This window comes from Onychomys torridus, chromosome 6 (assembly GCF_903995425.1).
Source record: "Onychomys torridus chromosome 6, mOncTor1.1, whole genome shotgun sequence".
Lineage (NCBI taxonomy): Eukaryota > Metazoa > Chordata > Mammalia > Rodentia > Cricetidae > Onychomys > Onychomys torridus.
This window is the reverse complement of record NC_050448.1, coordinates 134464840-134477401: the sequence shown is the minus strand read 5'-3', so window position 1 is coordinate 134477401 and position 12562 is coordinate 134464840. Positions and strand designations below refer to the sequence as shown.

The 12562-nt window shown below is 37.1% G+C and overlaps 1 long non-coding RNA gene across 1 annotated transcript; it reads left to right on the top strand.

Annotated features, from left to right (window-relative positions):
* The first annotated feature begins 1373 nt into the window (after positions 1-1373).
* Positions 1374-10343, top strand: LOC118585875. The gene is made up of 3 exons (XR_004945246.1): positions 1374-1488; positions 6495-6610; positions 9751-10343. It is a non-coding gene; the product is annotated as an uncharacterized LOC118585875 (long non-coding RNA).
* The last annotated feature ends 2219 nt before the right edge of the window (positions 10344-12562 follow it).

Here is a 12562-nt window from a genome sequence, read left to right as displayed (position 1 = left end):
CTGAGCTGTATCCTGTGCCCACCTCTGCATTTTTCATCCAATTAGAATCAAAAGGAATCTGATGGAGCAAAGAATGGACATTGGTGTGTCTATCAGTCTGTCTGTGCAATATCTCCCAAGGCTCCCACCATTCTCATTTAGAATTTTATATCCTCTTTCACTCCCTTTTACCTTTTATGCTATATACACTTATTCAAGAATTTTTGAGCCATGTGCCCTCTCTGAGAAATAATGCAAGTGCAGTGATAGGATTCAATTCCAATTTCTTTATAAAGGGTCTACATTGCATTGTCTCCTGAATTATGGATCAGGGAATCCCAGGCTGTCTCCCTTTACTCCTACACCTTGCCATGCACAAACACACACACACACACACACACACACACACACACACACACACACACACACACACGCACACACACATTCTGCAGTCTGTGGAATTTAACAGATGCTCCAATTTAGTGAAAGTGTTATAGGAAATTAAATCATTACATAAAATCTACTTCAAAGGTCCTAAGAATGCCAGCTGGAATGGATCAAAACAGAAATTCCAAGAGGTTGTCTTGTAACCCAAAGATACTAGTCAATGTTAAAAGAATAAAAAAGGTTTCCTTTTTATTTTCTCCAAGAGCAGACTTTTTGGAAGCACTTGAACATTCCCATGACCTTTGAGTTTTAATCCATTATTTTCTAAGACCTATGCTAGCCACATACCACTCTAAATTTCCCCACTAGCTTCTGGGCAAAGATTGTTTTGAGCACAGGACTGAAAACTCACCACAGATTTCTGCCTACTAAGACTTTGGCTATAGCATATCTTGGTGGGTAAGGAGTATTATGAAAATTTAAGATTTGATCTTAGGAATAGAATTGCCAACAACTAAGGTGTAGATGTAATGATCATAGCTAATATCTCCACTTACTCTATGTGCTTTTATCATGCCTGGTATGTATTTAGCTTCCCAGCATCACTGGAAAGAAGAAAAAAATTGTTTTCTAAACTACAAAGTAACTCTGCACTAGTTGAGAAAGATGAGGTTTCCCCAGCATCTTAAGAAGCAGAGCTTAAGTCCAAATCCAGGAATGCTGACCTTTTAATACCACAAATGGTTTTAGCTCTTATTTCTCACAAATTTCATATGTAACATTTTAAAAATCAGTTTTGTTTTAGTTTATTTTTTGAGAATTTCATGAGTACTATATTTACATGAATCTCTCCCTCCCTTTTCAACCTCACCTCAATTCCTCTCATGTCCCTCCAACCCCAAAAATTCATGTCTTTTATGCTATAACTATTATTCTTGCATGTATTTGTATATAAGTTTATCAATACAACCTACTGAGATCATTTAATGTTGCTCATATAGGTTTAGAGCTGACATCTTGGGATTGTCTAACCTATCAAGTGGCTCATCTCTGGAGAAGATTGATTCTCCCTCTCCTAGCAAACATTGACTGCCTGTACAGTTCTTCTAGAAATAAAGCCATGTAAGAACTTGCCCGTCCATGTTGGTGAATCAATTAATGTTCTCAGTTGGTCTTTTTTAGGCAGCCATTTTGCTCACATTTAAAATCAAATCCATTGACTTTTATGCATATAGCTTAGAGATGGTCTGAAAGGGGAAGTATAAGAATAGGCATTTGGTGCTAAAAGCTGCTTAACAATTGGAGTATTCTTAGTATTTATTTGGTAAATAATCTTATTTATACAATAAGTTCATGAAAAAAGTCACAGTAAAACCTAAGTAATTTTAATAAGAAAATTATAAAGATATATTTAAATATCTACCTCATGCTTTATTTTATTTTATAATTTGTTTAAAATGTGTAATTCTTATTGTCTTCATGAAGTTGACATTCATTATAACTGTCCATCCTATACAAGCATCTCCAGTGATCCAGAAATTTTCTCTAATATCAGTAATATCACAGTACATGTTTATATGCATACTTCTTTATCCCTTTGGCAGTTGGAATGAAATGGCCCCCAAAAACTCAGGGAGTAACATTATTAGAATTGTGGCCTTGTTGGAGTAGGTGTGTCCTTGTTGGAGGAAGTGTGTCATAAAGGATGGATTTTGAGGTTTCAGAAGCTTAAACCAGACCCAGTGGGTCACTTTCTCTTATTACTGCATGCTGATCCAAATGTAGAATTCTTAGCTAACTCTCCAGCACCATATCTACCTGAGTGCCACCATGCTCCCCACCAGCATGATAATGGACTGAACTTCTGAACTGCAAGGCAGCCCCATTTAAATGCTTTCTTCTATAAGAGTTGCTGTGGTCATCCTGTCTCTTTACTAACTGAACTAAGACAATCCCTTTATTGGCCAACTTCATTTATATCATTTATATTTATATAACATATAATTTATTTTAAGTGAAATTGTGGTATAACAGATTGTAAACTTTTTATGGCTTTCTCTATATATCACCATTTTATTTTCATAAGGGTTTTGCTAACCATTGACATTTGAAGTTTTAGTTTTATGTGGTACATATCTTGGAATGCAAACAATCACGAGTGGTTTCTGTGTGTTCTTCAAAGTCAGGATGGGAAATTCTTCTCTGTTAAAAAATTTTAACTGTCCTGGAAATCTTTGGAATGATTTTATAATCTTCTTCTTGGGACTTCACATTGAATCCACCCTCTCCTTCTTCCCTCCATCCTTCAGATCTATCCATACTCTCCACACAGAGCCTCACACTCACATCAGGCTTGAAATAGTCCAGCATTATCTTAGCAGATTTTTCTGTCACCCGTGTTATACTCTCCAACATCATGTGTATGCTGCCACAAAGTATTTTTCTAAAAAAGTACTAATCCATTCATTATGTCATATCTGTTCATTATCATCTCATTTCAACCTTCCTTTTGCTTGAGTGAGCCACACTCAAAATAAAAATATCATTACCTGAACCCTCCCAAAGAATGGGAAGGTGTCCATCCTGAGGATAGTCTCTCTTGTTACCATCAGATAGATGAGAGTTTATATATATATATATATATATATATATATATATATATATATATATATATATTTCACATTGCATTACTCATTTTCTATAGATTGATTCATTTAAACAAGCAGCTACCTATATGGGGGCACTATCATGCTCACACAGAATACAGCTCACCTGGGATGGCTTCTTGGTGGATAGATGTGGTGAAGGATTCATTAGTCCTCTAACCACATCAGTAGCATGCTGCAATATGGGATTTGTATGGATACCCCACCATTTGCCTCTTTGAAAATGTTTAATATTTAACATCAATTGCATTACTTAAATACTAGAATGTTTCTTTAACTTAATCTTTCACAATAGAGTACATTTTTAAAATAATCCATAATTAATAAAATATGTACTAGGTAATTGCCTACTCCTAAACTATTAAAGTGCCTCATATAGAGGATATTGTATAACTTAAAGTCTAATTATCTCTGATGTGAATCTTCTATATCATCTTTAACCACACTAAAATGGAAACATATAACAAGTCCTAATAATAAGAGCTCTTCGTCTGTGGCAGGCTTTATTCCAGCTACTTGATTAAGAAGAGCTAATTTGTTCTTTATGTGACATCAACATTCATTCCATTTGAAAATTGAAAAAAACAGGGTGGTTAGGTGATTTCTTCTTATGGTGACACAGCACCGTCAGTGATGAGACTAGAATAAAAGCCATGGGGATTTGGTTGTAGGACCATTGCTGTGCACCACTGTGTGAGAGCAGCTTCGTGCAACATCCCTAGAACTAGATTTGTCCAGGGAATGTGAAATTTCTGGCCTCTCCTCATGTTCAGCTGAGACGCAAGCAGATTGGTATGTGAGATGTTTTACATATGTGTTGAAATTATGCAAAGTGATGTGAAGAGTCTTAGCCTTAGTACATCTCCCAAAGAGCGGTGTCCCATTACTGGGCGGTGACTACAAATACAGACAGTTACAGCTTGAAGTTAAACAGACGTATTTCTTTCATCTCAAGTGAACAAGAATCAATCACTTGATTTAGTGAAAACTGGACTACTTATGTCCTTATTTAGAAATAGCCTTTTAAATATATCTTGCACCTAATCAGAGAACAGGAATGGTAATAGACAATATTAAATACATTTGCACAGTTTACCCACAAATGTGCCTTGAATTCATTCCAGAGTGAATGGAGAGGAGCAATGTGTACAGCATCTTCTCTCCCTTTCTTCCTCTGATGTCAGAGTTCTACCATGCACCAAGAGCTGATAAGATCATAGCACTGGTGGAATCTGCAGCTCCAGGGTATGCTGGTGGCACTGCTCAGAGTAATCAGCTTCAGAAAATTTCATTGGCTATATTATAAAACTGAATAATGTAAACCAATAAATATTTGCTATCTAAATTTCCACTTTCTAATGTCTTTCCCTATGGATAGTATTTTATGTGAAGAATAAAATAAAAAATAAAGGACTGGTTTTAAGAATTCCTACTGTATTTCTTCTTCAATCTTTAAATAGCTTCTATGTCCCCATCAAATGAGAAGTTTTACAAAAGAGAATGCGGGCCAGCAGCTGTACTGGTTAGTTGTATGTCAATTTGATATGGCTAGAGTCATCTGAAAAGAGGGAACCAAATCTGATAAAATGCTGTAGGCAAGCATGTTGGGCATTTCTTAATTAGTGACTGATGAGGAAGTCCTAACCCACTGTGCATGGTTTGCCTGCTCTGAACAGGTGGCCCATGGTGCTATGAGAAGTCAGTCTGAAAAGGCCACGAGGCAAAAGCAGTAAGCAACACTTCTCTGACTTCTGCATCAGCTCCTGCCTCTAGATGCCTATATAGCTGTCATTCCTACCTTAGCTTTCCTCAGTGGAATGTGATTTGGGATATGTAAGTTGAATAAATCCCTTTCTCTTCAAGCTGCTTTTGGCCATAGTGTCTCATTACACCAATAGAAACATCAACTAAGACAGTGGCTTTCCTAGTAGTTCTATCCCATCACAGGCTAGCTAGCCTTGGATGGGCTACTTGACTTTGCTGAGTCCCAGGTTCTTTATCAATAGGAAAGATTACACCCCAGTAGATGTAATTGTTGGGAGTCACTAGAGTCACAGACAACATATGTAAATAATATGACTTATTATCTAATACAAAATGGAAAAATCTGTGAAGTGTTCACTGTGGTTTTCTGTCTTCACCCTTCCAACCCTTGTCTACTTGTTCCAGAAACTATAAAGTTTTCTTTTTCAGTTTAACAGGAGTAGTTTCACTAGCTCCAATTTGAGTGATGTATCTTCCAGATTGAATTTGAACTCCAGCATTAAACAGTGTGCCAAACACCCAGGGAAATGCCTGGTGTGTAATAAATTGTCAATAAGTTGCTGTCCAGTGAAATATCTATGGTCCTAGGTTTCAAAATGCATGAAGAGAAAGTTCAGAGTGGAGCTTTCTGAAGAAGCCTATTAGGACTGAATTCTTCCACATTATGTCCATTTACCTTTCCATTCAAAACAGCTTATTTAGATATTAACTCAAAAAGTTGATCACATACAATGGAATAGGTGGTGTTGATGTTTTTATTATAGTTTTCATCTTTTCAAATTCCGTGTTCCTCAGTGAAGTCATTGCAATCATAAATGCAGAACACAGGGAGAAATGAAGCCATTGCCTCCAAATGAATAACTCCCAGAGAACTTCCAGAAGACCTAATTCCTTTCTCTTTTGCAAGTCTCTGTTAATGGACAAGGTGAATGAATCTATGCTTAATGTGTTTTACCATTAACTAAAACATACATAAAAAGATGTGTTTAGCCACAGTGATATAAATTACAGCTTTCTGTAGTTAGAGTTTTCCTGCCTGTCCCACAGCCTGGACAAATCTCTCTCACCTGCCAGGCCCATAGATGCTCAGAACCAACCAAGCAAACACACAGAAACTTATATTACTTATAAACTGTATGGCCGTGGCAGGCTTCTTGTTATCTACTTCTTCTATCTTGAATTAACCAATTTCTATTAATCTATACTTTGCCACGTGGCTCGTGGCTTACCATTACCTTACATCTTCCTTGTCATGGCCACGGCTGGCAGTCTCTCTCCACCCCAGCCTTCCACCTCCCATAATTCTCCTCCTCCTTGTCCCGCCTACCCTATCCTTCCTTCCTAGCTACTGGCCAATCAGCACTTTATTTATTTTAACCAACCAGAACAACACATTTGACATACAGAACATCCCACAGGAGCTCTCTAGTAAAGCTAAGCCTTTTCTCTGTTGCTAAGGACTGGCAGATTTCTAAGCTTCATATCTCTGTAATACTGAGACTAAATGTCCAGGAATATGTAAAACAGAAAAAGGATAGGCAGTATGCCTTGATCTGGTTTAAAAAGGAAAACTGAAACATGCAATGACAGTTATGTCTTGTGCTAACATCACAACTCAGGACAGGTAGACTTTACAAATTATTTGCAAGAAAATTTATTGATGTTTTATTTCTGACTTATCTGAATTTTACTTTCTAGGCTATCTGCACTGAGATGAACACTGGCTTCAAAACATACGTCAAAACCATATGACTGAACAAGACCTTATTTGGAAATGTGGTCTTTGGATCTTGAGATAACATAGTGGATTTATGGTGGGTCCTAAATGTAATCAGGAGTTATAATATAAGAGGGCAGAAAAAGGGAAAAGAGATTCAAGGAGCAAGCTCTGTGAAGACACAGGTAGAGCAAGGGACAGATACTGAAGGGCTAGCCCTGTAAAGAAAAACTTAGAATTGGGATTATGAGGGCATCAGCCAAGGACTGCCATGGGTTTCCCAAGCCCTAACCACTATGAAGGATTCGATCAGTTTTGCTGTAATTATTTGTCAGTAGTTCTAAATATGCCATTAACCCTGTTTGCTTCCATTATGTTATCTCACTGGCAGCACGTTTTAGGGTGACTTGGCCACTGTAAGATTTGTGAGATAAAAATAACTCAGATTAAAAAGTGCCTGTAGAAGTCAAGCTATTGACTGTGACAGATGTTAGAAAATAAAAATGACAGATCATTCACATAGGTTCTAAACTTTCTAGAATTTGTGTTCTTACTACAAGGTACCCAATTTACCAAATTGTGAAAAACCTACCTGAGGGCTAGAGAGTTGATTCAGCTATTAAAAGCACATGTTACTATTGCATTGGATCTGGGTTCAATTCCCAGCACCCACATGGAAACTTAGAACCATCTGTACCTCTAGTTCCAAGGATCCATCACCCTCTTAGGACCTCTTCAGGCACCAACCACACACTCACTACACATAAATGCAGGTAAAACACTCATACACACAAAATAAAATAAAATAAAATTGTTTTTAGCTGGGCAGTGGTAGCATACACCTTTAAGCACTTGGGAGGCAGAGGCAGGAGGATCTGTGTGAGTTTGAGACTAGCCTGGTCTACAAAGCTAGTTCCCAGGACAGCCAGGACTGTTATACAGAGAAACTCTGTCACAAACAAACAAACAAATAAACAAACAAACAAATAAATAAATAAAAATTATGTTTAGTCTAAAGAAAATTTTCCTTAAAGTAAATGAGACAAAGGTCTGTCATTGGATTTGTCTGTAGACTGAGTTCACCTGAACACTGGTGTCCAAAGTGAATTTCTGATCTGTCTTGAGAAAAACTGGTAGTAGCTCTTGGAATGGTCCCCTTTTTCTAGAAGCCAGCTTCTTGAAGAGGACCTGGTTAGTCATTCATGAGAAAGCACAGATGTTGGCCACTGCTGAGGCCTATCCCAAAGTTGTATATTCCCAATGGACTCTTCTTGTTCTGAAATTGCTCTTTCCTTAAACACAAATGACCTGCACCTAGTGTGTGGCACTAGGATGAATCTCAGAAACGTAGTAAAAGCATAACTATATTTGGAAATGTTGTTTTAATTGTTTAAAAACAAACTTTAAGAAATTTCATCCAGTAGTTAGCTTTCCTGTGGTTTCTGTTAGCTGCATGCCTACACTCAGGTTGCTGAACCTGAGCTTGTTTGTAGGCTGATCTTTTGGGTTTGTCTCTCTCATTTAAATTATCATTTGGCAAATCTAAAATGAGAATTTTGTTTTCTGGATAAATTTTCAACAGCATTCAAGTGTTAGATATTACTTGCCAATTTATAGTTTCAAAAGACGATGTCTTTAACAATTCCCTTTCATTCATTTTTTATGTCTTCATTACTATTCTGAAAGGAATGTCTCTAAGGCATCTTTCCTTAACCATCTTGTGCCTCAGTCCTCCTTCCCATGTTCTAAAGACTGTGGTAGCATAGCTGTAACTTAGGACTTCTGAAAATTCATTTGAACTTCCCTAAGGTGCTTGTCATTTGGCTGATGGGAGGTAATACTATAATGCAACCCTGAAGCCAGCTGGTACAAGCAGAGTCCATTTAACCAACCATGATACTATGGCCCCTTAATACTATTATTAAAAAGTAGTTCAGAGTAGAAACCTGCCATCTCTAGTATCAGTAAGGTGAATCGCTAAACAGTTTCATTAATAATAATAAAAAAAACCCAGAGCCAGATATTGGGGTGAAAACCGAGAGATTGGAGTAATAGATCAAGCCACAGCCAACCTCATCTTACCGACTCCTCAGCCTCCAAAGAGACCTACTTTCTGTATACCCATGCCTATATGCCTTTCTATCCCTGCCATCTCACTTCCTTTCTCTGCCCAGCTACATCACTTTTCTTCCCAGCTCTGTCACTTCCCTGTCTGTCTGTACAGACCTCCAGATCTTTATGGTTAACTAGTGTTGGAATTAAAGGGATATGCCACCATGCCTGGCTCTGTTCCCAGTGTGGCCTTGAACTCACAGAGATCCAGACGTTTCCCTGCCTCCTGAGTGACAGGATTAAAGGTATGAGCTACCATTGCCAGACTTCTATGTTTAATATAGTGGCTGGCTTTTTCCTCTGATCCTCAGTGAAGCTTTATTGGGGTACACAGATAAAATATCACCACAAGTATCTGCCAACAAATCAAGTAAATATTTACATTATTTTTAAAATAATATTTTATTAATTCTTTGAGAATTTTATTCATTCATACAATATATTTTCATCATCTTAACATTTGCCTTCTTACAATAGACCAGAAGTTTCATTTAATCATGGAAATACAGGAAGGGTGTGATTATCTATTAATACTACCCAACATTCTCTCCATGAGCTTTAATGTAAGGAAGACACCCTTCTGATTTAGAACAGATACTAAGCTTTGTGTATGAGGCTTATCTAAAATAACATAACTGATAGTAATATATATATGACATTTATTAGAGTGGCTTACAAGCTGTGGTCTAGCTAATGCAACAATGGCTGTCTCCCAATAGAAAGACCAACAATCCATTAATTGTTCAGTTCATGATGCTAGATGTCTCAACTGGTGTTCAGTCTGTGTTGGAATCACAAAAAAGTAGATTCTAATACCAATGAAGGAATGCCTCAGCAATAGGGTAGATGAACTTGTTAGTGTAAGTAAGGGAAAGTGGACAAAACACAATAACTTCCTTCTTCCATGTCCTTTCTTGTGGGCTGGCACCAGGTGGGAAGATCCAATCAAGAAAATCCCTCACAGGTATGCCCACCTGCTTGGATTTTAGTTGATTCCAGATATAATGAAACTGGCAACAAAGACTGGCCATCACATTTTGCATAGCAAGAAAAAAATAATTTTAACTACAAATTTCATATAGCCTAAATAAAATGTGATTTTACTAGATTTTTATTTTCCCATAGGAAACATGCCCAGGTCTTGGGATCTTTGAAGATGAAGTAGAGGCACCCTGAAAGCCTTTGCAGGTTGAAGAAACATGAATCTATGAAAGCAAAGAGGAAGATGAGAGGAAGGGGATGAACTCTACATTTGACCTTGGGCTGTTTATTACAGCTCTTAGAATCTTTCTTCCAGTCTATGCATTCAGCTAGACGGTATTTTATCCTCTGATGATTCAAATCTGATTCACTTCTACATGTTCATAAAGGGGATTAATTGAGCATAATAGCAGAAAATAATTCATCACATTAGTCTTTGCATGTTTTTAATCTCTTCCAACAACAACAAAAAAATTACTATAAAGAAAAAACAACTGGTAGTAGTCCCCAGAAATACAAACAGGCAGTACAGGAGTTTAAAAGCACCTCCTTAGTATGTGTATTACAATTGCTGCTTTATAGGTGAAGAAGTTGGTGTCTGAATAGAGTGAATAACATATGCAATAGAGCCTATATGTAAGGTGACCTGGCTTTATTATAACTTATGTAGCCTCAAAACCTTGTTTTTACTAATGTGAATAATACTTTTTTAAAGTTAAAAGTTCTAAAAAGCAGTGTACTTGTTGTGTGTGTGTGTGTGTGTGTGTGTGTGTGTGTGTGTGTGTATACATGTGTGTACATACTCTATTCATTCTTTTCTTTATGGTGAAGTTTTGTGTTTTAATTAGGTACTATTCCAGAAAGCATTGAGCTGCTGTTTATACAGAACTTCATTTTGTACACTGCCTACCAGAATAATTTTCCATATGTTTTCACACATACAAAGCAAAGATAAAGAATGTTAAAATGGAGCCTGAGTGGCCTATAGCCTGATTCAGCTACAGTCATGATTCTGCTTATTTTGTTCCATGAAGACTGACATTAACTTGCTCAAGGTACTCTAAAGAAGAATCAGTGTTCTGTTATTTCACCTGCAGCACTGTGGGGTACAACTTATAAGGAGAGCCATGGAGCTAATATTATGAGTTCTTTGAGTTCTTGTTTTTTTCTTTTTTCTTTTATTTATTTATTTATATTTTTTATTATATTTGTGTTTTAATTTTACACATCAGCCATAGGTTCCCCTGTCCTCCCCCCTCCCACCCCTGCACACACCATCCCCCATCCCCTCCCCTCTTGTAGAAGACACAGGGCCATATTTCCTCAACAATTTTCTGTGATAAAGATTTAACTAATCCTCTGTAATGATGTTTACGCAATTGAGTTATTCTTTTTGTTCTGAAATACTGATGGTTAGACTAAAGGAATAAAGGGGGTTATATTTGCTTTAGAAGGGTCCGAATATTCCTTGGATCTACCACAGGGATTTTCTCAGTTCAGTTTGCTCATTTTGCCCATTTTCATTGTTACTGATCATGGGATCCAGACTATTGCCCTTCAGTATATATATGTATAAAACCCCTCCCATTATTCTCCAGCTGCATTAGGAACTTGTTTTACATTTATATGAATTCTAGATTTTTTTAAGTTATGCTTATTAACACTTTGACTTATTTATATCATTTGACTTTGTAGTAATTTTAAATTTAATTTAATAATATAAAAATACATTGCTATAGTCAATTCTTGTTATTTATACATATGCCATGTAATACAGTAGAGTTGCAACTTCAGAGTCTGAGTCAGTGGGTTTCAAAGCAAGAATTATAAGGGAAAGACAAATGTAGGCTCATATAAACCTTTGGTTATACCTTCATTGACTGATCAGTACATAACGTTGTTTTATAAATGTTTCTGTTTAAAAACAAATTGCTCAACATTTAAATTTTCAATTATTTAGCTTCTGTTTTATGTGTATGAATTATATACTCACATATATGTCTGTGTGCCATATTTGTGTCCAGTGCAGACAGTTTTGTGTTTCCTGGATCTAGAGTTTTAGACATTTGTGAACTACCATGTGTGTCTTCTGCTAGAGCAACAAGTTCTTTTAACTCCAGACCCTCTCAACATATTTTTGTTGGTTCATTAATATTGGGCTTTTGTCCAACAACACTGTAACTGCTGTCTCAGTGATCCTTCCTATCACACACCATTTCTACATGGCTATATATCAGCCTTCTTTTGTATAGGGGCTGGGGAGTGCTTTGGCATTATACTGGGGCCATGTAAATCACAACCTCGAGAAGTAAAAATGCTAAAAACCACAAAAGGTTATTGTTTGAATTTCTAAAAGTTTTATAATAAAAATCCCAGAGCCTGATATTGGGGTATATGCTGAAAGGTAAGAGAAACAAACAAGCCACAGCCACCACCTTTTACCTCACCAACTTTTCAGCCTGCAAAGGCTTTCTAGCCAAAAGGCCTCTAGCCAAAATGGGTTCCTCAGCCAATGAGGCTTTGGTTCCTTTCTCCTCAAATCTTATATAACTTTCTCCACCCACCATATCACTTCCTTTCTCAGCCTCTCTAGTGCTAGGATTAAAGGTGTGTGTGCTTCCCAAGCAAAGGCATGAGATTTTACATGCTGGGATTAAAGGTGTGGGCCACTACTGCCTAGCTCTGTTTCTCTCCTAGACTGAGTCAATCTCATGTAGTCCAGGACGACTTTGATCTCGCAGAGATATGGATGGATCTCTGCCTCCCAAGTGCTAGGATTAAAGGTGTGTGCCACCACTGTCTGGCTTCTATGTTTAATCTAGTGGCTTGTTCTGTTCTCTGATCTTCAGGCAAAGTTTATTAGAGTGCACAATATATCACCACAAAAGGAACCTGTGTTTATCATGGGTGAGTCACTGAAACAAGAAAGCAAAGACAGCTCAGTTGGACATGTGAA